Source organism: Neopsephotus bourkii, unplaced genomic scaffold (assembly GCF_033783945.1).
Source record: "Neopsephotus bourkii isolate Nb327-2 ecotype Australia unplaced genomic scaffold, CSIRO-AGI_Nbou_v1 NB_1768, whole genome shotgun sequence".
Lineage (NCBI taxonomy): Eukaryota > Metazoa > Chordata > Aves > Psittaciformes > Psittacidae > Neopsephotus > Neopsephotus bourkii.
Genome location: NW_026902242.1, coordinates 11,259,252 through 11,282,500, shown reverse-complemented (window position 1 = coordinate 11,282,500; position 23,249 = coordinate 11,259,252). Strand labels below are relative to the sequence as shown.

The 23,249-nt window shown below is 45.0% G+C and overlaps 1 long non-coding RNA gene across 1 annotated transcript; it reads right to left on the bottom strand.

Annotated features, from left to right (window-relative positions):
* Nucleotides 1-12,317: 12,317 nt before the first annotated feature.
* Nucleotides 12,318-19,053, bottom strand: LOC133226092 (uncharacterized). The gene is made up of 3 exons (XR_009729401.1): nt 18,940-19,053; nt 14,784-15,025; nt 12,318-13,357 (listed from the first exon to the last, which is right to left on the bottom strand). It is a non-coding gene; the product is annotated as an uncharacterized LOC133226092 (long non-coding RNA).
* Between the last annotated feature and the right edge of the window lie 4,196 nt (nt 19,054-23,249).

The window sequence follows — 23,249 nt, the reverse complement described above, 5'->3', positions numbered from 1 at the left end:
TCACTGCCCAACCTCATTTTGCAGGACACTCCTTTGTAAGAAGGGCCATGTCTCAGACCCATGCATGTGGCAAAGGTCTCTTATAGCCACATGTCACAGAAATGCAATACATCCACCTTGTAAGCAGGAAGCAAAGGCCAAGCAGAGCCCCTACTTCTCTACTGAAGAAGGTTCTTTGACAGGCACCCTCTAAGGCAGGATACCAGGCACCTAACAGTCTGTGAGTACAGTGAGATGAATTAACTTGACACCATCTGGCAGCAGTTTTTCATTTCTGACAATATTTAAAACTTAATTTGAGCTCAGGCAGTGATGAATAGGGCTCTGATCTCACCTGGCTTTGGTAACCTCCTGACCTAGGCACATCAAGTCATTTGTCTGAGGCTGTAGGTCCTGATATTTTATTGCTAGGTCTAATCTAAATAGACTGCTGGACACTGCCCTTACTGCACCCTGGTAATCCTGGATTGATCCTGGTGAAGCAAGAGGGAAGCAATGACATCTAAGCTGTCTTTCAGCAAACACATGATGGAAGCTGATCATGTTTAAGCATGTTCTCCCAGCTGAAATCCGTAACAGATGATCGCCATGAAGCACTAGTGTTCCCAAACATCTAATAGCAAGAGGGCATTTATCACCACTATTGCAATTATATCTTTTAAAATCTGCCTTTTTTCCCCCACTCTAATTACTGCTTAAGATTGCTCTAATGTGTGTATATATAAAAAAGTATGCATGTATGTACACATACAGATGCTAGAGTCTATATAAATAGACAATCCCTTCAGAGAGAACAGCATGACAGCAAGAGCTTTCAGCTGAAAACATGGTGTGAAAATGTAGCATGTCTTTTCTCTTTATGTTCTATGGCAAATGCAAAGGGAATTTATTGCTTCAAATATGTGCAATCATTTTTATCTGATTACCTGTAGATGCTCTATACAGCTCTATGCTAGAGACAGTATGTTCTTTCCTGCAGAGATCCCAGTTTATTACAAGCACAATTCCATTCTTTCACATGTCTTTATGAATTTGAAGGAGCTGCTTAGAATTTGTCACTTATTTTTAACAATATAATTTTCTTTGGAAGGAGCATCCTTGCTAAGCTTGACATGTGATATTTAATCACATATTGACCACTCAGTATTACTTTAATGTTTCCTGTCAGCACCAGTACAGCAGACAGAGTTCAAGCAACACATTTGCCTGGAGTTCAGCATTCATTTAAATCAAATTTGTCAGGTTTCAATTTTAAATGTAATATTTTATTTTTATTAAACACAAGTTAATAATGTGTTGTCAGGCCAAGGGCATGTTTTAATGTGAACAACTCAGATGGTAAGTGAAACTGGAGCCATAACGCCCCATACAATCATCTTAATGTCAGTGTCACAAGCTAACACAAACACATGTTGGCTTTGTGTTCAGTTGTCTCAGGAAGCCTTTCAGATATATAAAACACCCTGACACAAATACATACACACACATCCTCTTAAAAGCACATGTTCCTGGGTGTAAGACCCTACAACACTTGCGTATGTTACTTACAGCTTTCCACGTGCTTTTTCCTCTTCATAAGGCATCCTACTTGACTGGCAATAGAGCAGCCTGAGTTGCAAACACTGTCTATTCTCAGCTTCAGCTTTAATTTTCCATGATACTATCTATAGTGACTTGATGTGGTTTTTTTCCTGACAATACTTCTGCATTCAAGTGTACACATATGAACAAAGCTTTTCTTTAGGGAAGGGCAGGCACAACAAGCATATGCTTACCTAAATACATGCAACTGTACGTCTGGGTGCATTAACATTAGACGCACATATACACACATGTATATAAAACAGTTGTGCATTGCAAGCATGTAGAGGAGTTCACTTATGCACACTACACACTGCATGATACCCACAAATGACAGGTGACCCTCTGCAATATTTATCTTTATTCGAGTGAAGAGTTATCCCTCTTCTCATTCACAAAGACAAATGTAGGAATGAGCAGCTGCTGTATATTAGACGGTAGGAGATGGATGAAGACGGATCCAACCTTCTAAATATACTGTAAACTACAGCACTGTAAAGTAGTGTCACAGAGGGCGGTGAAGCACTGCATCTTTACCCAGCACTTCCCAGCAGCGGGACAAACCCAGGACCCAGGTCCCTGTGCTGCAACTGCAGGCTCTGGGGCCATTCAGTGGCTGTACTGTGCTGGGGATGGGTAATGGCACATTATGTCTTTCACCTCTTAAATCACCAGCTTCGAAGGGATGCAGGTCAGCCGTGGCAAAGCCATCCCCTATCTGACAGCTGTGCTGGGGCAGTTGTGGCCTGCATGGCCCATGTGTATGAGTGTCCCAATCAGCAGCTCCCAGTGTGACTGACACTAATTGGCACCCTTGACAGCAGGCTTGTCGGAGAGGCTGAGGACCGGCCTGGCACAGAGGTGCACACGCACTCCTCTTACCTGAAAGCCAGTTTCCCAGCCAGGAGATGGAGCCCATTATCCTGCACCCTGCTTCCCAGGGATGCTGTGCTCAGTGCTTCCCAGGGATGCTGTGCTCTGCACTTCCCACAACCACTAACAGAGTTACGGCACAGGATAATAACAGCAAAGGGAGGGAGAGAGGGAGGTCCACAGAGGTTAAGCAATATTTTCCAGTGACATTTGAGAGGAGACGATGTATTGCTGCTGTGGAGAGAGATGGCAAAGCTATTGGGAAGGTCAGAGCCAAGGAAGAGGGAGGTTTCATGCTGAAAGAGCCTATAGGGTTTACAAGACAGACCCAGGCACCCAAGGCACTTGTGGCCAATGCTGGTGACAGCGAGGACTGGCCTCGTGGGATGGAGAAGACCCCAAGAGTGTTTTAAAAAGAAAGAACTGGGTTTCTCCCCCAGTTTGCATCAGCCTCTGAACATGCCTCCCCTGGCCCTGGTCAGGGAGATAGCACTGGTGCAGGGCAGCACTGCTTGTCCTTCACCACTATCAGCTGAGCACAGGGAGGGCAGCAGAGCCCCAGTTCTAGGGGCAAGAGAGGGGCAAGCCAAGCGTATCTGAAATGGGGATATTTATTTTTCCTGTGCTCACCTGCACCATGCAAACACACAGCAACAAGCAGAGGTATTGGGCTTTCCTTCCAAGCTTTCTTTCCTCTGCCAAAGGACAGCAGAACAGACACCACGGGCAGGTTGTGGGGTGCCCCCATGTCCATGCAGACATAGGTGCACTAAAGTTTTGCACAACGTTTTCTGCCAGGCAGGGGTATGGGAAAAGCCCCTCCAGAGATGAGCTCAGCTAGCCAGTAGTTAAGGGCCACATGGTGCACCTTTGGCGTGTCTCATTGCACTTCACCTTTAATTGCATCTATTTTAAAAGCTCCCCATAGCTCATGCTGAAAACCTGCGATTTCCCAGCACTGCAATATCCAACTAGCCCAGTTCACCTCCATGGCTTTCCCTAGCTTAGGGGTGCTTCAGTTGTAATGTCTTTCCCTAGCTTAGGGGTGCTTCTGTTGTAATGGCTTTCACCAGCTGGAGTTTTTTTCTGAACTAACCTCCCCACCCAGTGCCACACTCAGTGCAGGGTGAAAACACACCTCTGTCAGGCTCTAACACCCTTCTGTGGATTTTACCCATCTGATCTCCAGGATGGTGTGAGGAGTCCTTGCTCAAGCTTGCGTCCATCATAGCCCGTTTCTGGGAGCTGCTGGGAGGACCCTGATCCATGCTAGTGCTTCAGCAGAGATGGGCCAATGCAGATCTCAGCTCAGGACCCTCTCAGAGATGGAGCCCAGAATCCTGCATCCTCCACAGGGAAAAGGAAGGGAAAGGATGTTGAAAGAGTTTGTACCTGAGAGCAGCAATGCACTGTGCAGGCTTGGATTGGGCTGCAGCTGTACCCATGGGTGGCTGGGCTGTGGTGGGCTGCTGTCACTGCCAGCTGGGGCTGTGCTCGGGCACATGTAACAGTGCTCAGGTAGCAGTTTCTCAGGCTTCACTGCTGTCTGGAAGCCAAAACCAAGACCCCTTTGCAGGGTGAAGACACCTTATCACACAGCTCGACCCCATCCACCACCAGGGAAACACTTCCCACCATGTCTTCCTATGGAGAGAGATAAAATGCTCCCTAGAAAACTCATGTGCATTTATTGGCCACTGTGTTCCCTCTGGAGATCAGTGAGATATTTTTAAGGGAGACATTGCATCTGTACTGCTAGCCCTTGATTACCCCTCCTTGCCATGTGTCCTGCAGTACTGGATTAGTGCTTCCCATTGCTGAATGCCACACATATGTCCCACTCTGACACCCCAGATTTATCTCAGCTCAACGCAATTAGAGCTAATGCTGTTACATCATCATAAACTGGTGTAACAGAAAGTCAGCTCAAAGAGGTTCACATCCATTTACATGTTCATTCGGACTGTCCAGACATAACAAGGCTGCCTAGATTCTAATGATCAAAAATGCACATAGTTGCAATAAGGCACATATATTAGTTATAACTGTGCAGTTCAAACATGAGCTAGTTTACATAAAAGTAATTAGAATCACAATTGACCTTTTGTAGAAATGTAAGGCTATGCTTAATTCTAGCCACCAGCATTCAAAACATTTATTTAATAATATTCCTACTTCCTAACTCATAATTATATCTTCTTTAAAAAGTCATTTTACAGCGAAGTGTAAAGGACTTGTATCCTGTGTAGTTGAGGAAGAGAAAGCTCTGTTCTTTATACAAACACACTCAAATGCACAGGAAAAGGGTCTAACATGAAAAATCGGAGTAAAAAGATATATGTTTATTTAAAAACTACATGAATTGCCACCAGAAAAGCAGTTACATTTACTCCTTACCTAAGAAGTATCAAACAATATGCAGTCATGTGAGGTTCCCACCTATTCCATTTCTCTTTCTGCACTGGTATTATTTTTTATACCACTCAGAGAAACCCCTTTCTTTAATGAAGAATACATATTTAAAGCAATGTGGCATCACTGCCTTCCATGATTCCTGGCACCCTGGGCTGAATCCTTCTACCCTGCAAGGCAGCACCAGCCTCAGGGGTCAGGGAGAGGCAACAAAAGCATCAGCTGGATGTACCACTGCAGGAGGAAAATGGGGAAAACTCCCTAGCAGTTTTATTTGCCCTTAAAGTCCATTTGTGTTATTTCTCAATTTCTTCTCCATGGCAGGATGTCTGGCAAGAGAATAGCATGGAATTTGAGGGGATGGTTTGGAGGGGTCCATCAGAGAGCAGGAATGTTTTGCATGAGCGGGGACAGCTGGGGCAAGCCCACCATTTGCAAACGTGCCTGTGGTTATGCTTTCAATAGGTGACACTTATGAATAATAATATGCATAATCTATCTTGTGCCCAGGCAGGAGAGAAAACATAAGTGGACAAGCCTGAAGGCATGGCCGTCTATTAAAGGTTGCTTGGGAATTCTCAGCAGAGTTAGGGCAAAACTGTGCTGCTAAACATGGCTGGGGGATTTGCATGTTTAAGAAAACAGGACTAATTGAAAATCCCTCTCTTCTGGATGAGTGATTTACATTTCCTACAGAGGGTGAAATACAGTTCTGCCCTTTCGTTGTTTATTTGATTGCTTCCATTACTAACTTTCCTTTTTATTAAAGAGCTACAACACAGACTGTCAGAAAAAGCCCAAATCCCCAGGCCATGCTACGCACCTGAAGTCTAAACCCTGCAGAAATACACAGTCCTGCTTTGTTCTGTGGCTTGTTCTGTGGCTGGTTGGAGACACCTTGAATGAAGTATCCAGCGCTCAGGATCTTAGTAATTAAATATAAAATAATTATGATTTTGAAAAAAAAACAAAAAGAAAGAAACACCAAAACCCACTCTCTCTTAGCTACTATTCCAAGTGTAACTGAGGTCTATTCCCTCACCAGCGGTGAGGACAGTATATCATAAGGGAAAGACATATTTGATTTTAAAGTAGTCCAAGAAATAATGAGGCAAGCAACTTGGGCTTTTCCCAGAGAAATGCCCATCAGGCTAACCCTTATTTTCTATCTGTTTATATAATGCCCTAGCTGCTTTCTTTTAATAAAGAAAAATTGGTGTTATTTAAAAAGAACAAGTACATGTTTAACTAGGGTGAACCCACTTCCTTTGCACTGCTAACCAGGGAGCAGCCACTGTCCAGATCCCCAGGGTTACTCCTATTCCCTGGGGACCATGAGAAATGACCTTTATTCCCATGGAGGAAACCCAGGCCAAGAAACTGCTCCCACTGGCTCAGAAACAAGCCTGGTACAGAGCTGAGGAAGGAGGCTCCAAAATCCAGCATTTACCTGGGAGCTGGGGGAGAGGAGCAGACAAGGAGGATCTCTTCCATGAGACGTCAGCTTGCCTTCAACAGAGGCTCTATACCTAGGGACACCGCAAACAGGATGCTCGTTAGAAATGAGATGAGTACTTGCAACAGCGATCTCTAGGTGCATGGCTCAGCTGATGGCTGACTGCAGCAATGACAACAGCCTCAGAGAACAATAGGAACCCAAGACACCACTGGGGCAGGAAAGTCACACTCACCCCTAATTTATCAACACCTCAGATAACCCAGCTACAGAAGATTACCAGAGTTGTGGTGTTTTAATTGCAAATAGCTGTATGAGGAGCAGAAAGCCTCCTTGCCTTAGTATTATTATGGGGGGGGATTTAACACTGCAAATCACAACTGGCAGCTTCATACATCCATGTGCACAAAAGGCAGAGCACAAGAACTGGAGAAAGCAACACGTGTTGATATAGCACCAAACATTTCAACTTAAGTAGTGCTGCTGGCCAAAGAGAAAATAAATAAATCTACCAGCACAGGAAGAAGAAAACACACCTCCAGATCTTGATAAAGCTATGGGGGGTTACTTGGAGGATGAATTCCCTGGGGCAGTTAGAAGTGGCTGTGCTCTGCTGCAATGTATTCCATCCTGGGAGTTAGCACAGCAAGTTCTCCAAAGATGCCATGACAGATGAGCTGCCAGCCCAGGGTTTTCCCACACTCTACCTGTGGGTGTTCCAGGGAAAGCAAAATTAAGTGCTGAGAAGGGGAAATGCAAGAGGAATCTGATATCAGGCTTTCTGCTGGCTTCATCGCTGCTAATCGCCTCCATACATGTGAACTGGGTGTAAAGCGTTCCCGCATCAGAGCTGTAGCTGTGCCTAGGTGTAAATTACTACACAAGGTTTCAGGCAGTGCTCAGCCATGCCCAAGCTGCCTAATTAGCAGTTGTTAGTGTGGCTGAGCTATAAAGTGCTAATATTCAAATGTTATGACTATGCTGCCTCTTGCCAAAATCCATAGTGTTCGGAATCTGGCTGGTGTTACTGACTAAACTCTCTCTTCCCTCGCAAGCACAGGATCAAAGGCAACCGTGCTAATTAACCCCTCTTTTTAGACCATCCATGGTGAAAATGTAATGCTGCACCACGGCTGCTACTGCAGCAGTGCCTGGCCCGGCAAAGCAGCAGGTGCCACGGGGCTGCAATAGCAGGTCTCTTGCTTTCTGGCTCAGGAGAGGCAGCCCCCTAATTTGGGAGCTGATGTTCTGGGTGGTGAAGATGAAAAACTGAAGGGTTTTTTTCTGGCATTCCTGTTATTGTAGAACTAAGCTCTTCTACTCACGCAGTCAACCTCTAAAACAAGGCCTACAGGACTGGAGAAAAGCACTCGTGTAACATATAGTACTTGACATTGCCTATGGCTAACTATGGGGAACAAGATGTTCTCTGTGGCCATACCAGGCTTCCTTAGTCATATATGCTTTAATCTAAGCCCTGCTACAGGGAGAGATCCCCAGCCCCATTCCCCCTTCTGAGAAGCAACAGCAGGACGAGCAAAATATGCGCCTGCTGAAGCATGGCCAACACGACACCAAGGCTTGGCTCTGCACACATCAGCCCAGTCAGGCAGGAGCATGCCCTTGGTGCACTTCATTTTGGAGTTATTTGCTATGGTTAGCATCAAAGACATTTCCTACTCCTGCACACTGTTCACGTCTCACTAATTTCATAAATGGCAGTGCATGTCTGATCTCCTTTCTCTCTCTCTCTACAATCATTCCTAAATCCCACGGGAAGCTCAACACTGAACCCAGCCAGCACAGCCTGTGGTGCAGAGCAACCCCTTGCATGGCCAGCTTTAGGAGGAGAGGGCCACCAGCAAGGCTCAGGGACCTTTGTTGACGGCCTATCTCCCCAAGGGTCAGGATTCCTAGGCATCCAGCTGTGGCATGTGAATCCACAGGGATTCAGTCCAACTTGCCTGTACTGATGTTGGCACCCAAGCGTCCTGAACCCACAGCTCACCACAGTTCTGCAGAAGAGGCTGGTTACACGATCCCGACTTTGCAGATGGAGAAGGGACCTGCCAGAGGCAGCACAGATTTCACTGGGTGCAGCAGCAGCATGCTTTGGCAATCCAGCTCAATTTCTTAAGCTTGTGGGACCACAGAACAGTAGAATCAGCTAGGTTGAAAAAGACACCAAGTCCAGCACTAAACCATGTCACTTAGGGCCTCATCTACACACATACTACCTCCCTCAGCCAGATAAACTTCTCAAGAGAGGAGAACCTAATTTTATATTGTCTTTACAACACCTTCTGAATATCGCTTGAAACACATACAGCTCGTTGACTAACAGACCTAGGTTTGCAAACACAGCTTGATCTGAGTCCACCAAAACTGAGAAACTCCACTGAATTCAGACTTTGGCTTCACACAAGGAGGGGTCGAGGCTGCAATAGGCAGAAAGGCTTTCCTTACCCAGTACAGCCCTCTGATGCCAGGCTCAGCAGATATGGGCATGGGGAGAGCTGGATGGGGCTATAACTCTTTGAAAATGCATCCCATAAGAAAAAGTGACTTTTTCCAGCATCCTACAGTCAAAATTAAATAAATAAACACACAAAACCTCATCAAAAGCAGCAGTCTCTCAGCAAGGCAGGCATCAGCAGAGCTGGGCTCAATCACACGGCGTGGGAGGGGAAGTCCCTGCGACTGAGAAGCGAATGGGCATCTGCAGCACAGCATAAATTAATATGGCAGCTGCTGCTTTTGCAGGGAAATCAAACCCCAGCCATTCCCTTTCACAAACAGGAACTTCACAGAGGCACTATAGGATATTTCATTACTAAGTATTCCGAATTTTCAACATGAAAAATATACCCTAGTGTTAGTTACATTATTTGTTTCATAGGGAGGGGATTAATATTCCTGGGGCTCAGGAAAGAGGCACATGCCACTGAAGCAAGCAAATGTGATTATTTCTTTGTTTTCACAGGTCTTCGTGCAGGCGACTGCAGGTCTTGGAGATACACTTCAGGCCTGTGTCAAAGTATGGCACTCCTTCATTAGCACTTCAAAGGTTCTGAATCTGAGGAAGAGAAGGACTCCAGTCTCAGAGCTAGATTCTTCACCAGTTTACACCATGTAAGTGTGGGGCTACTCACAGTTTATGTTGACATGGCTGAAAATAGTACCTCTTCCCTTGTATTTCCATCTTCTATATAAGAACTAAGGAAAAAGAATAGAGAAATAGATTATTGTCTCATTTACAGCAGTGTAACTCTGGAATAGCAAAACCAACTCCAGACAGTTGGAATGTCTTGGGGAGCTGATCTGGCCCAGTGGCTTTATTTCTGGAGCTTCGCTTCTCCTCTGAATTTTAGAAGTGATATGTTCATTCTCTGAGGCAAACCTCATTTTCCAGCTCAAACATTTTATGCAGTGTTTTAGAAGGCTGTTTGATACTGCTGCACAGCCTTCAACGTTAAGTATTATCAATAATGTATTCTTCCATGTAACCTCTTTAACACTCACAATAGAATAAAATAAGAAAACACATCAACAAAAAGGAATTGCCTCTGCCTGCCAATGCCGTGTGAATGTTAAATTCCCCATTTCACAATGCAGCCATCCCTGGAAAACTCCGAGGGCGGATTAACGCTCTTCTGGTACTTCACCGTATCAGAACACGGATTTGCAGACAACAGCTGCAGCAAATTCCCTCGACTGAGAAGAATTACAAGTATTATCACCTAGATCATTAAACCGGGTTCATAGATTGCAGGATGTCTTCAATCAATTCATCTAAGATAACTTGAAGCCAGCTGGACCCCCTCAGTGAGAACTTGACTTAATTGGCCAATAAGTGGCTGGAAAAGGTGGCTGCTATTTGATAAAATTACAGGCTGCAGAAGTGATTACAGTTTGGAGAACCACAGAGGGTAGCCTCCGGGTCAGCCCTTTTGGAGAGGGCTAAGTTAATGTCCACTATTAAGTGCTGCTGTGAAAAATGTGGGCCCACTTGGTGCTCAGATGTAAAGTGTATCCAGGTCATTCCTCAGCTGATGGAGAGAGAGATGTGCGCATTTATCACTGCTCTGGCCTCATTTCTGCCTTGGTAATAGTCGTACACTAACAACTGCTGGCAGTTTCATGGTTTTCTGGGTACCCTTCATTTTATTGGCATAACTAAAATATTATCTGAGCAAAGCAATCCATCTGCTAAAGAAAAACACTTTCCTTCAATTATGTCCCCCGAGTCTTTTCTTAAGAAAGGTTAAAGCACCAAGAAGTTGAAAAATATACATTTTTATTCTTTCCAATCTACTGCAAATACGCTTGCTTGTTACTGGGTAAGTGATAGGTCTACATATTTACCATTGCAAGATGTTAGGGAATATGCCTACCTTCAGGAAAAGGGAAAATTCACAGCATAGAATTAGTGTTTAAGTACAAATCATTATCTAACAGCCTACCTTACCCCCCTCAAAAAACAGAAAAAGAGGAGACTGCATAAACAATTTAGCAGTGATTTTTATGTTTAATAATGAAATAGATTAGGTCATTTGCAGAAAAGCAATGTTTTTCTAAATGGAGCTACAAAGAAACCATCATGTTCCCCGATTGTGTTAAACATGGAAAAAGCAGAGCTTGATCCTGCTTGTGCTCAGCAGGCAGAGCTCCCATTGACCTTGGCGAGGGGCTACTGCACTCGGGTGCCTCCCAGGCATTAACCCTTTTGTTAAAGCCCACCCCAAGATAGGGCTTGCAATCACTTCTGCACCAATAGAGTGTATCTGCTGTGATTCCATGTTGCTGAGGCTGCATATTTTTCATGGATTGGATAATTTTCATGGGTTTTGTTTTGTTATTTTTAAATCCCTACCTTTTACAGAGCTAGCTCTAAGACTCGCATATCTGATGCAGATATTCAGAAGTAGCTTGGGCTCATTTTAAGGACTTTTTTGCTGATGGCTAAATTGTTGTAATAGTAAATGGTGGAACACCTAACCGAAAGCCTAGGGGTTGCATAGCCAGCTAGGTGCACACCAAACACATATAAATGAAGTGTGGAAGGACAAGTTACACATTTTACCATCAAAACAGCAAGGGGTGGGGTGCTGACAAGGTGATTTTAGGCTACAGGTATTAGGTCAGAATTCGACTTCAAAATAAGGTACAAAATGCCTACTTTCTTAAAATGTTTTCCTTTCGTATGTTGGAAAAACTACCAGAACCCAGTTTTGTTTCACTTATAGACTGAAAGTAGGTTGCCATTTTGTTGCTGGATATCCTATCATATAACAGAACATATATTTCTTCCCAAACAACAGCGACTCCCATCCCACCCAGGTACAAAGCACAGTCACCCAAGGCACATGATGAGGTAAGCTCTGTGAACAACCAGTCTGCAGTTTTTGAATGGAACATCTCTTCATGGGGGCTCTCTTAAGAAAAAAGGTGGTGGGTTTAGTTATTTCCTTCTGTGGGGAGAGGATGCCCTTTTCCAAATGTTTCTGGTGAAAGAAAATCCATTTTGGTCACGTAAAAGTTGCTCTTAGTTTTGAAATATAAGGTAGAGAGTGAGAAAGAACCTGAAAAGGGTCAAAAAGAGCAAGATGTCTCCAGATTGTCAATATGACCATACAGCAGTCCTTCCACTCCTACTCCGATTTTTATTGTGTCCCCCTGCCAAATTTTGTGGAATAGACTTGATTTTAGCCTGCAGTTCTCTAGAATTTGTGACCCTGCCCTGTCCATGGGGAAGCGCCACTTGGTGGGACCAAGCTACATGGCTGGGGTGGGGACCAGCCCCTGCTTCTCCTGTTCTCTGGGATAACATTTCCCCAGAATTAGTTGTCTTTTGCCCTGCCTCTGTAGATGTGTCTATTGCCTTCTGCATTCAGGGCATTCATCCCAAACCTCTGCGTGAAAACATGGTGCCCATTACAGGCACAGAGAGATCATGGGTGTTTCAATCCCTGGTCCTGCCAAGCATTTCCCCACTTTGCTCTTTAGTGTTGCTTTGCTGGCTAAACCCTATTTAGAAAAGACCCTTCTAGGAAAATTCCAGCATCTTGAGCATTGCCCTCCTCACTTGGCAGAAAGCTGCTACCTGCCAAGATTTACCGTTCAATGCAAGATAGTTGCCCAGGGAGCTGCTTGTCCTCTGCTCCTAGCTCTGCAAGTGTGGCACTGCATAGCCAGGGTCAAATTGGAGCTGCATGGCTTCATTGCCACCATGACCTTGGATGCGACAGCTCCCTCCACCAGCCTGCGACCAACTGGGTCTGCCACCTACCATGGAAGGAAAAGAGAAATTAATTGAGTTGTACACAATTTAGTCACATTAACATCCCTAGTGCTGCCACTTCCCATGTCCCCACAAGCTCGTGCCACATTTGCGGTTACTGGTGGTCTGGTACACCCCAGGGCACCCAATTTCAGACACACAACAAACTGTCATTTGCAAATTTAGAAGCCTATTTCTAAAGCAAACTAAGCAAACAATGGTGCTCTCTCTGCCTGTCACAAAGATCATTAAAGGAACAGTTGCTGGTGGGGATTTCAGTGGCAAACAGGCCAGGCTTGGCAGGGCACGACCTTTGCTCCAGCTCACTGCTTTCATGATGAGCTGAAGTGACGGCCCTCAGTAGCCCATCATGCCACCAGCCTTTTGTCAGGGTGCTCCAACCAGTGGATCAACATGGGCTGATCCAGCAGTCTCCAGAAGAGAGCTTTCTGCCTTTGAAGGCAAAAGCCCTCCTAGGTCAGTCCTGCATCCAGGAGGAGAGGGTGAAGCCATCACCCACCATTTCTGTACAGCCTTGTGATCACCTTAGTCTTTCCTCCTCAGGTAAAGACTGGAGCCCTGGCATCCTTGCTGTGCTCACTGCCGCAGCTCTGGCATCACACTGTGGGCACTGCAGCATTCCAGATCTTCCTGGCCCCCAGATTCACTTGATTGCCTGAGAATGGCAGCCCCATTCTGAAGAGTGAGCATTTTCCTTGTCCTTGTGGTCATGAGCAAAATCTCAAGAGTCAGCACTAGAAAAAGAACACAAGCCTATTTCAGACTTCGTTACGTTAACATTAAGATCTTTAAGACCACCTCACTTCTCCGCTCCAGACTTTCAGTAATTAAGGACTGTAAAGATGACTATCCATTGCCTACTGCTATGGTACTCACCTGCTTCTACTCAGGCTCAGCTGCGTGGTGCTGTGGGTGCCCCCATTTTGGGTGCCTCCACAGTGCAGTGCAGAGCTGCTGGAAGCCAGAGCAACACGACCACAGGCTGCTGGGGCTGCTTCATCCACCCAGCCCAGTATTTTCCATTTGGCTACAGCAGTCACTGCAGCATAGGGTACAGTGGAGAATAACCACTGCCAAGATCCTTGTTTTAAGCTAGAGAACAGGGAATGGGAACAGGCAGATGCTATGGTTGAGCTATAGGCAAGATACTATTTAGTGTACCCTGTAGATAAGGACCAGACCTACACAGTTTGCTCAACCAATGGAAAATTCTGGGTCCATTTTGGCATGTTCCAAATACATTGGAACTCCATCAGCATCTTTTTTTGGGGGGGTCCATTATTTTTAATTATCATTAAACACAGAAATAACTCAGGTAACCTTTCCTTCCTTTTGTCTTTCAGGACCATGAAGATGGTATAGAGAGGAGGCTATTTGCACATGGAGGAGATAAGTCTATTTCTGTTTACTTTGAAAAAGCTTAACATTGACTTCCATTTATCTTCCAATAAGTCCTTGTCCAATGTGGCTTGGAACATAATCTGTTCCAGGGGCAGGTGCTTCTTAATGAGAGAGCTGAAATCTCTCTTCTTTTTTTTTACTCCATTCATTAAAAAGGTAAAGAGGGAGGAAAAACCCAGAAGAGAGTTAGAAAATGGCATGAAAGCATATTATCAGTAAACTGTTTCCACTGTGTTTGTGGCTGTTCTTAATGTTTTATGAATATGCTCAGAAATTTGCTCAGGCATTTTTCCTTGGGCACTCCAGTTAATTACTTATTCAGAGAGCTTCTACTCTGTTCCTTGCAAAATGTGTTGTGCATTAATTCTGATTATGTACAAAAACCCACCTGCAAGGAAAAACTCTGCATCAGTAATGCTGATAAAATGAGCAGCTCTCCTGGGGCTTTACTGAGAAACAGGATACTGGACAGAATTAAAATCTTGTAGCTAAGGCTATTCATAATGTCATTAACATAAAGGCAATTAAATGAGTTTTTAACCTACAACCCTTTATTGTTATTAATGAACATTAGAAAAACACAGGAGATAAAATTGGTAATTACCTCTGCACCAAGCTATGCAATAATGTGTTTAAATATAAAAACAAAACAAATGATTATTGTTAGTATTTTTCAGTAGCAGAAGCCCCAAGGAGCAGCTCAGTCACATTTAATCACATGGTACTACACCAAGAGGGTTAATTAAACGAGGGCTTTACCTTCAGCACGCTTGGTTATTCTGTTTAATATGGCATCAACAAACAGAAACGCCAATCTGCAGATTATCCCAGGCGGTGCCTTTACCTTCAGGTGAACCACCTCTACAATAACCAAGAGGGGTTTCGTTCCCTCCAGGACAAGGAGGTGCAGTCCCGTAATCAAGTTTCTATTGTCACGTGCTTTCAAAACCAATTCCAGAAACAACTGTATAAACCCTGGCTCATAGCCTAAGCTTGCCATTCTGTAAAAGAAAGAATCTGGGAATTAGAAAGGGGTGGACATTTTACAGAAGATGGTTTAACTGCAATTGCAGCGCTGCAGCACAGTGAAAGAGCCTCCAGTTCCATTTTCAGTGCAAACTATTGTATCCTCTAAGCAGTCATGAATTACCAAGTATCTTCTAAAGGGAAAATACATTAAAGCTCGGTGAAATAGCCTACAACTAGATTTGAAGTTATTAATTCAATTAAAGTTTTATGATTTAAATCTCCAGAATGGCTTTAGCATCTATCTCTTTAAATAGTTTCTTTAATGTATTTACATTGTTTTGGGGGTTCAGAAAGCTATTTTCCTGGGCAATATGTAGCTTAATAGATGACAATTACTACATTTTATCTTCCATCTCAGTAGACAAAGCTTTCCTAAAGAAGATGTCCCTTAACATGCCCAGATACAGCTCACAGAAGGGAGGAGCTGAAGCCACCTAAAGGTTGTGCAGGATCCAGCACTGCCATCATCATCATGAAGCATAACATGCTTTCTTTCTATTTGCGAAGTCTGCCTAGTGAGACAGCAGAGAAAGAATTAAGACTAGACAAATATGTAAAGGATAGGCAATTAATAGCACAGTTTATGACAGCAGATACTGTCAGTCAAACCAGCTGCTTCCTTTGACAAGCATGCAGCAAGGAAAAAGATAACCTGACCACTCAGACATCTAAAAGCTTGCAAGATGCTCCTCATTATACCTGAAATCAAATGTTTTGTGAATGCAAGTACCTACATTTCATCCTTACACAGCAAGCTCTGGCAAAAGCTGAGAGCTGGATCTCACAAAAGGCAAAATCACATATTCAGCTTAGACAGGACTCAAGTCTAAGGAAGAAGCTAGGTGCACCAAGAAGGCAGGAGCAGAGGGAAAAAGCTGCTCTGTGATGTAAGGCAATTGGAATGGGTGCTAACGCACCCACAGGTATTCTGACATTGCTGTTTAGCTGCTCCCAAGACCTTTTTAAACACATGCAGCCTTCTCTACCACCATCTGCTTCTCCACATAAAATAAGTATAGGTGGTTTAGTTTCTTTTGAACTGGAGATGTTGCAGGAAGCCATTAAGCTGGGTGAGTGTGGTAGAGGTAAGATGGTCCCCAGCGCTCTGTGCGTGAATGTGCAGCCCTGGCAGCAATGCACGGTGGTGCCAGGGAGAAGCACAGCACCACTTCTGTCCTCAAGGCACCATGTAGGTAACGCTGCAAACACGCAGTCCTGTGTCTTACATGTCACATCACTTTGCAGCCTGCAAGAGTACAAGCAAGGGCCACCATGATGGAGCTCTTCTCTTTCTACCCAGGCAGCTGCCTTTGTGTGGCCCCTGCTTTAAACTTCACTTTGAGTTTTTTTGGGAAGAACAGAGGTACACAGCTAAGCTTACACTGTGTGCTGGCTTTTGGGCATCCTTTTCTAGAATTTTAGTTCATGTCTTACCTCTAAACCTTAATTTCTTCCCTTTACAAAGGCAAAAAGCACAATGATTTTTCTATAACATGATCAAGCAGATGCTCGTTTTCATTAAAGCTGCTTGGGACTGGGCTACCTTGCCCCAGCCCCATGGCTCTGTGCACCATTGTGCTGGGAGGAAGCAGTAATGGTCTGCACACTCAAGTGTAGCACACAGCAGATGGGCAGAACTACCACCCTTCACTTGTATTTAAACCAAACATGCTAACCTAAAACACAGTGGCAAGTCAGATTTCGGAGGACAGGAAAGATTCCCATTAGAAGAAAAAAGTCATTAAACATATCTGGGGTGAATTTAAAATTGCTGCAGCCGCTCATTGTTCTGGACAGCTTCATCCAAGACAGCCATGAAACACAGCAGTGATCCCAAAAAGCAGTGAATGCCCAGGAAGGAGATGAGCATCAAGAAGTGTCCCACAGTTTCTGACATCGGCAACATCCAGGTCAGTACAAGCATTCTACTGTGCTCAGCTGAAAATCATGAACCTGGGAATAACCCACTCCCAGTGGGGATCAGCTCACTGGAACCATCCATTGAGACATCTGATCCCAGCCGCCACAGTAAGGGGAGCACACAAGAAATCAGCCTGTTCTGGCGTGACAAATCCTATCTTCTTTATGAGCTTAGGCATGAAAGAACTACCAAGTCTATATTTTATCTATAGTATTTTAGTGGATAAATGACACTCTTGTTCCTGGGTTTGGTTTTTTCTTCCTTGCCAGCTATCAAGTGTTTACAGTGACAACAGCCTGTTGTCTGCCATTCAGAGGCCTGGCACCTGTCTGGATAATAGCATGACTCAATATTCCTGAAGTACTAGATTTCTGTAAGAGAAGAAAAATCAATAACTGTGACAAGCGCTATCCATTAGAGCCCGAGAGCAGAGAGCAAACGATTACACAGTGTCATTTGTCCAATATAATGAGACTGTAAATGAAAACTCTTACAATTGAGCTTTGGGCGATAAAGCAAAGCATCCTTTCAAAGACAATATGACCATGGACGAGATCTACTTGACTTCCAAGGGCCAAGATGGTCAACACTAGCTGAAGCTCAGGGGTCCTGCACTGCCAGATGATGGTGCCCCTTGAGATCAATAGATCCCATGCATGCAGAACAGAGCAACAACAGCCATCAGTATCAGTTCCCTGTGCCAGGGCAAAGGCAAAAACGTCTTTTTTCCATACACATCTCTCTTTTCCTTTCATCAGGCTTCCCTGATCAGAACAATACACGCATACAAAACACAGTATATATACACCCAAATCTCCATTTCAATATCTAGAGTATATGCTTATACTGTACATAACAATATTTCTAAACATTCAGTGAATACGGACTGTGGGAAGAAATGAAATGTGGCTGGTTCCAGGAGCATGGCCATCCTCCACTCTCCAGCTCCCTTCCCAGCCCTGGTCTCCTTTATTGTTCGACTTTATGGCCTTGTGCCACTTGGGCTGATGTTTCCCTTCTAAATGGCATTTCAGCTTTGGCCTCTCTCACTGCCCAGCACCCTCTCCCAGATTAGCTCCTGGGTGCCATATGGTACAAATGGGCTGCTGCACGCTTGCACAGTCAGTGCTTAAGAACCTGCCAAGCTGCTGCCTCCGCTGGCAGCCTGCCTGGTGGCTCCGTGGGCTGCGAAGGGAGCACCACGCTGCCTGGAAGTAATTGAGATGGGGCACTGCCAGGTTGCTCACACACAGCAGCCCTGCGAGCTGTGCTCCCCTTTCCCCTCCTCTCCTTCATGGCACAGTCAGGCATTCCCTCACACGCACCCCCTTTGAGACTGTGCTGCTTCCCAAACTGCCTTGCTTAGGAAAAGGATCACAGAATCAGCCAGGGTGGAAAAGACCTTTAAGATCATCAAGTCCAACCATTACCCCAACACTGTGAAGGCCACCACTAAACCATGTCACTGAAGGCCTCATCTACACAGTGGACACTTCCAGGGACGGTGACTCCACCACTGCCCTGGGCTGCCTGTTCTAATGCCTGAGCACCCTCAGAGGGAAGGAATTGTTCCTCAGCTCCATCTAAACCTCCCCTGGTGCAGCTTGAGGCCATTTCCTCCCCTCCTGTTGCTTGCTACTTGGAAGAAGAGACCAAACCCACCTCACTACCTTCTTTCAAACATCTGTAGAGAGCGATAAGGTCCCCCCTGAGCCTTCTCTTCTCCAGACTGAACCCTCCAGTTACCTCAGCCATTTCTCATCACACTTGTTCAGTGTCTCAACCATTTCTCACTTCATTCAGGGTACGTGCCAGGGAGAGCTCACAGGTCCCTGGGCTGCTCCCTACACAGCATCACAGGAAGCCATCCCTACAGGGACACCCCAGTGCAAGGATGGCTCCTGACCATGATGAGGAGGAAAGGCAGGGCAGCAAGACCACTGGGAAATCATTGAGATTTCTCACCTTGCCACAGGGGTCCTTTCCTAAAGCACCCATGTTCCTCCTCTCACAGTGGTAGGTGCACACCTTCAGCTGGTTGCAGGAAGGTTGATTAGCTCAAGAGCATCACCTCTGGAGACTTGGCCTGGAGAAAATGAAGAGAAACTTCAGGAAGTTTGTAGAAGTTTGGCTGCTGGTTTTAAAGGAGCCAAAAATCACATGAAAACAATCAGCTGCAGCAGCTGACCTCTTCAAGTATCTGTCAGACAACACAGCCCTTGCTCTCCTTTTCTCCCACCCTCTTACGGCCTGATCAAGTCTCTGCTTTCCCTCATTCCACTGCAGTTCCAATTCCACTTTCTTCTCTACCAGTCTGGTGGAGTCCACTCCTGGTCCCAGGTTCTGTTGCTACTGCTGTGAAATTGTTTTCATCCAGTGCTGTTCCATGAGAGATACAGACTAGGTCCCTGGTCTGTTTAAATGCTTCCTCCAATGAACATGGTCTACCATCCCTTCTTGGTGCCAGGAGCCACATTTCCCACATGGAAACCTTGTCGTTGGAGAGATGTGATGTTTTCGAAACCACCTCCTCAAAAGCCACTCCTTGGGGCATCTTGTGAAGTGAGGTGCATCAAACATCTGATAACATAGGGTCAGGCACCAGCTTCACTTAAGGCTGAAGATGACGGGGGAAATTACAACTTCTCCATCACTTGGTACTGGGGAAATAGGTCAACAGCTTTTAATACGATGTTGCTCCTTAAAAGACATCATTTTGTATATTGGTAGCTTGCCAGCTCCAGATAACCTCCAGTAGAGCTTCAGACTTGCAGGAGCCTTCATTCTTCATAGGTTGGACTTCAAAGCTGTAACATTACCTGTATGTATTTGTGCATTATTTAGATGTTGTTAGACTAAACTTTGCCCTTTAGACACAGTGGGGAGTGGGTAGAAGAAAGGCAATGCTGGAATAAAAAGTATGAAAGGAAACTCAGGGTGAAAACCCCTCTGACAGAGACTGGTGGCTACACTGGTAGTTCCTGTGCAGCGGTGAAGAAAGCAGCAGTTCTGATGTATTCTGGTGATATATTTGTACGATGTTTCTACACAAAACTTCAGATGAAACAGTCTCTTTATAAGCTTTTGATAGCAAGGAAAGAAGAGGGTTTGCCATTACCTCTGTTTGTGAAATGAAAGAGATACTGAGGCTTGGTGTTCCTGGATGGAGCAACTGATCATCGCAGTGACAGCCAAACTAGCTTTGCCTGTTTGTTGTTTACCTTATGCTAAGGGGAAGAACTTCTTTGCTGTCATTGTATTGTGTGTGTGATGTGATAAAACACAATCCATGCCCAATGCATGCAGGAATTTCAAGCCAACATTATTTATTACCCATGCATATACAGCACGTTTGCTGCTTTGCTGTCAGTGCTGCTTGCAGTGCTTTAGTGAAAATAAAAGGGCATTGTATCTAGAGTGCCACAATAAGCTTTGACAACATGGGTACTGCAAAAATGGCTGTAAAAAGGTTTGCTAATGTACCGCGTGCACATGGGTGAGAAGGAAGGCTCTACCATGAATACTTGGAAAGGAACCCCTACAAGCAACATTTGTAACTCTTGCTAGTAAGGGCAGTACTCATATGCCCAGATCCTGCCTTGGCCATTCCCATGTTGGCAGAGAAGAGCAGTAGCTCCCAGGAAGCCTCACTGCCTGCAGAGGTGTCTGGAGTGCATTTGGGGTGGAAATTAAGCAGATTGAAACACTTCAGAAGCCATCAGCTCTACCATTAACCCTACCAAGTTCCGAGGGTCTGTTATAGACTGTGCAACACAAGATCCTACATTTTCCTCAAATAATCCAAGAAATAAACACCATGCAACTATTGGACCAGGCACACACATGGGGCTCTGGAGAACAGCAGTGCTCTTCTGGAGAAGCCAGAGCACTGCTCTCTCCTTAGAAGTGCATAGCTAAGCCATTCATCCCATATTTCTAAGAAATAAGACCTATGGTGCTTGTAGGACATGGTGGCTCCCCCAGTGCCCCTTCCAGACACCCAAAGCAAAATCAGTATTTGGAAATGCAGTTGATAAGGGAGTTTATGTTTAGCTTATATCATTAAACAAGTTCTCCTACACAGACTCTGCTGGGACATGGTATGTTTCATGTGGCAGGTGGTCAGTCACCTCCCCATCTCCTAGGCTTCAGCCTTCCCCATGAACCCACTTTCCTGTCCCCATAACTATATGGGTAACAACAAACAACAACAGTAATTCCCACCTCCCATGCACGTGCAATGCCAGCTCTCATGTATCTCCAGCTACAAGAAGATCTCTGCACACAGACTCACAGCAAGCCCAAACTGAAATCTCAAATGCAGACTAAAAACAGCTTAGGCAGAATGAGTTCCTGTGCAGAAAGACAGGCACCTTCTCCTTTGCAAAGGGTAGGTTTCCTTACCCATAAATTCTACTTAAACATAAGAAAACCCTTTTATTAACTCTATAAGCGGTCAAATTCTGGAACAAAAGGGTTGCGTAGACTCCATCCTTGGATGTATGCAAAACCCAACAGCACACAGTCCTGAGCATCCTGCTCTCCTTGGTCCTTCTTTTTAGAGGCGGGTAGTTGGACTAGGTGCCTTTCCAGCATCCCTGCCAGCCCTAGAAATTCTGTGACACTGTTTGACTTGAATGATTTGAGCAAGACAGAACAGAGATCAGAGTATTTAGGATTATGGAACTGCAGACTTTTTTGGGACACATATGTTCATGCTGTAATGGTAATATTGAAGGAACAGAGATGAACAAATGTCTTGGTCTGATACAACAGGCCATGAAGAAATCTGGTTCCTGTTTATAAGAGGAGACTCATTACAAGCACTCAGTGACAGTCATGCACTTGCTTCAAATCTCTTGACTAAATACATAAAAATGCATTTTTTGTGCAACATCATTAAAGAGAATGTTTTAGTAAGGATGCCTCAAAACCTCCCAGACCAGGCATAAGGAGAAACTAAGCAGCTGCAAGAACCCCACAGGTTCACTCCTGTTCCCTGGGCTCTAACATGACAACTTCTCTATCAAATAATTATCCCTCTCACAGAGCTCAAGCTGCATGAAATTCCCCATCAAACTCAGTTGTTTTAAAACTGATCCAATGTTCAAAGACAGAATTTGCAAAGGAGGAAAAACAAAAGGCAATGAAAACACCCAAAACATTTCTTCTTTCTTTAGCCTCTGATTTTGAGCCTGAGGAAGCTGTGAGCACTAATACACTTGGGAAGAAGTCTCAGGCAAGGCTAGGGAAGCATTTGTATGTTAATATTACATGATGTTACTCTCATCATAACCTATATGCTGAAGGCACCTCTGCTTCACGTGGCTGACTGTGCCTGATGTGGGGGCAGCACTGGCACCGGGGCCCAGATTCCTGCTCTGCTCTGTGAAATCACAGAGCTCCACAAGTCCAAGGGATGCTTAGAAGGGAAGCATGGCAGCAATCAGACTGCACTGACAGCGGCCCAGGGAGCAGCTGAAGGTTCCCAAGCGCTCTGGGGTTCACCACCAAGTTTGGGGCTCTTTTTCTCCCTTGTAACATTAACACTTCCATCTCTGCCATGCATAAGTGACAAGCTTCTCTGAAGCAGGCACTGCCTGCCTTTCATTCTCAAGACTACAGTCCCATAGCCCCTACCTGTGAGAAGCAGGTAAGCCAACAGCTACCTTTAAGTCCCCACTCAATGCCCTGACTTCATTACTTCTTCAGCCGATGTATAACATCCTCTTGCAGATGTGTTTGCTGGCAGGGTTGGAGGGAAGTTGGAGAAGACCTGACTCCTTCCATAAAGCAGCCATCAGAGCCTCAGCCACCTGGAAAACAAGAAGAAAAGGGATTCATATTTTAAAAGGCCAAGTCTCTTCAGATACTGCTAGTTCATTGTTCCCCGGAGATATTGAGGAACTGGGACTTAGTGGGATCAAGCAGCACAAAATGTTCTATGCTCTCTAAAGCAAACCAAGAGCTGCTTTCCATGTTTCAGCTGACGCAGGAGTTGTCACTAGCTTTGCGCTTTGTTGGCTTGTGCTACTGTAAGAAGACAAGCACTGATTTCCTTCATCTCCATGCCCATCTCTTAATTAGTGACAAGGCAATCAGCACCGCAGACTCTTCTCTGAGGTGTGGTGTGCAGCACTGCCCTCGCCAGTGCTGCTATCCTGGGAGTCAGCCTTATCAGGAAGCATGAACCTGCACCAAGAAACCTACTGGTAAAGCAGATACTTCCTGCCCCATTTTATTCCAGCACTGCAGCTGTCTTCTAGGCTGCTTCC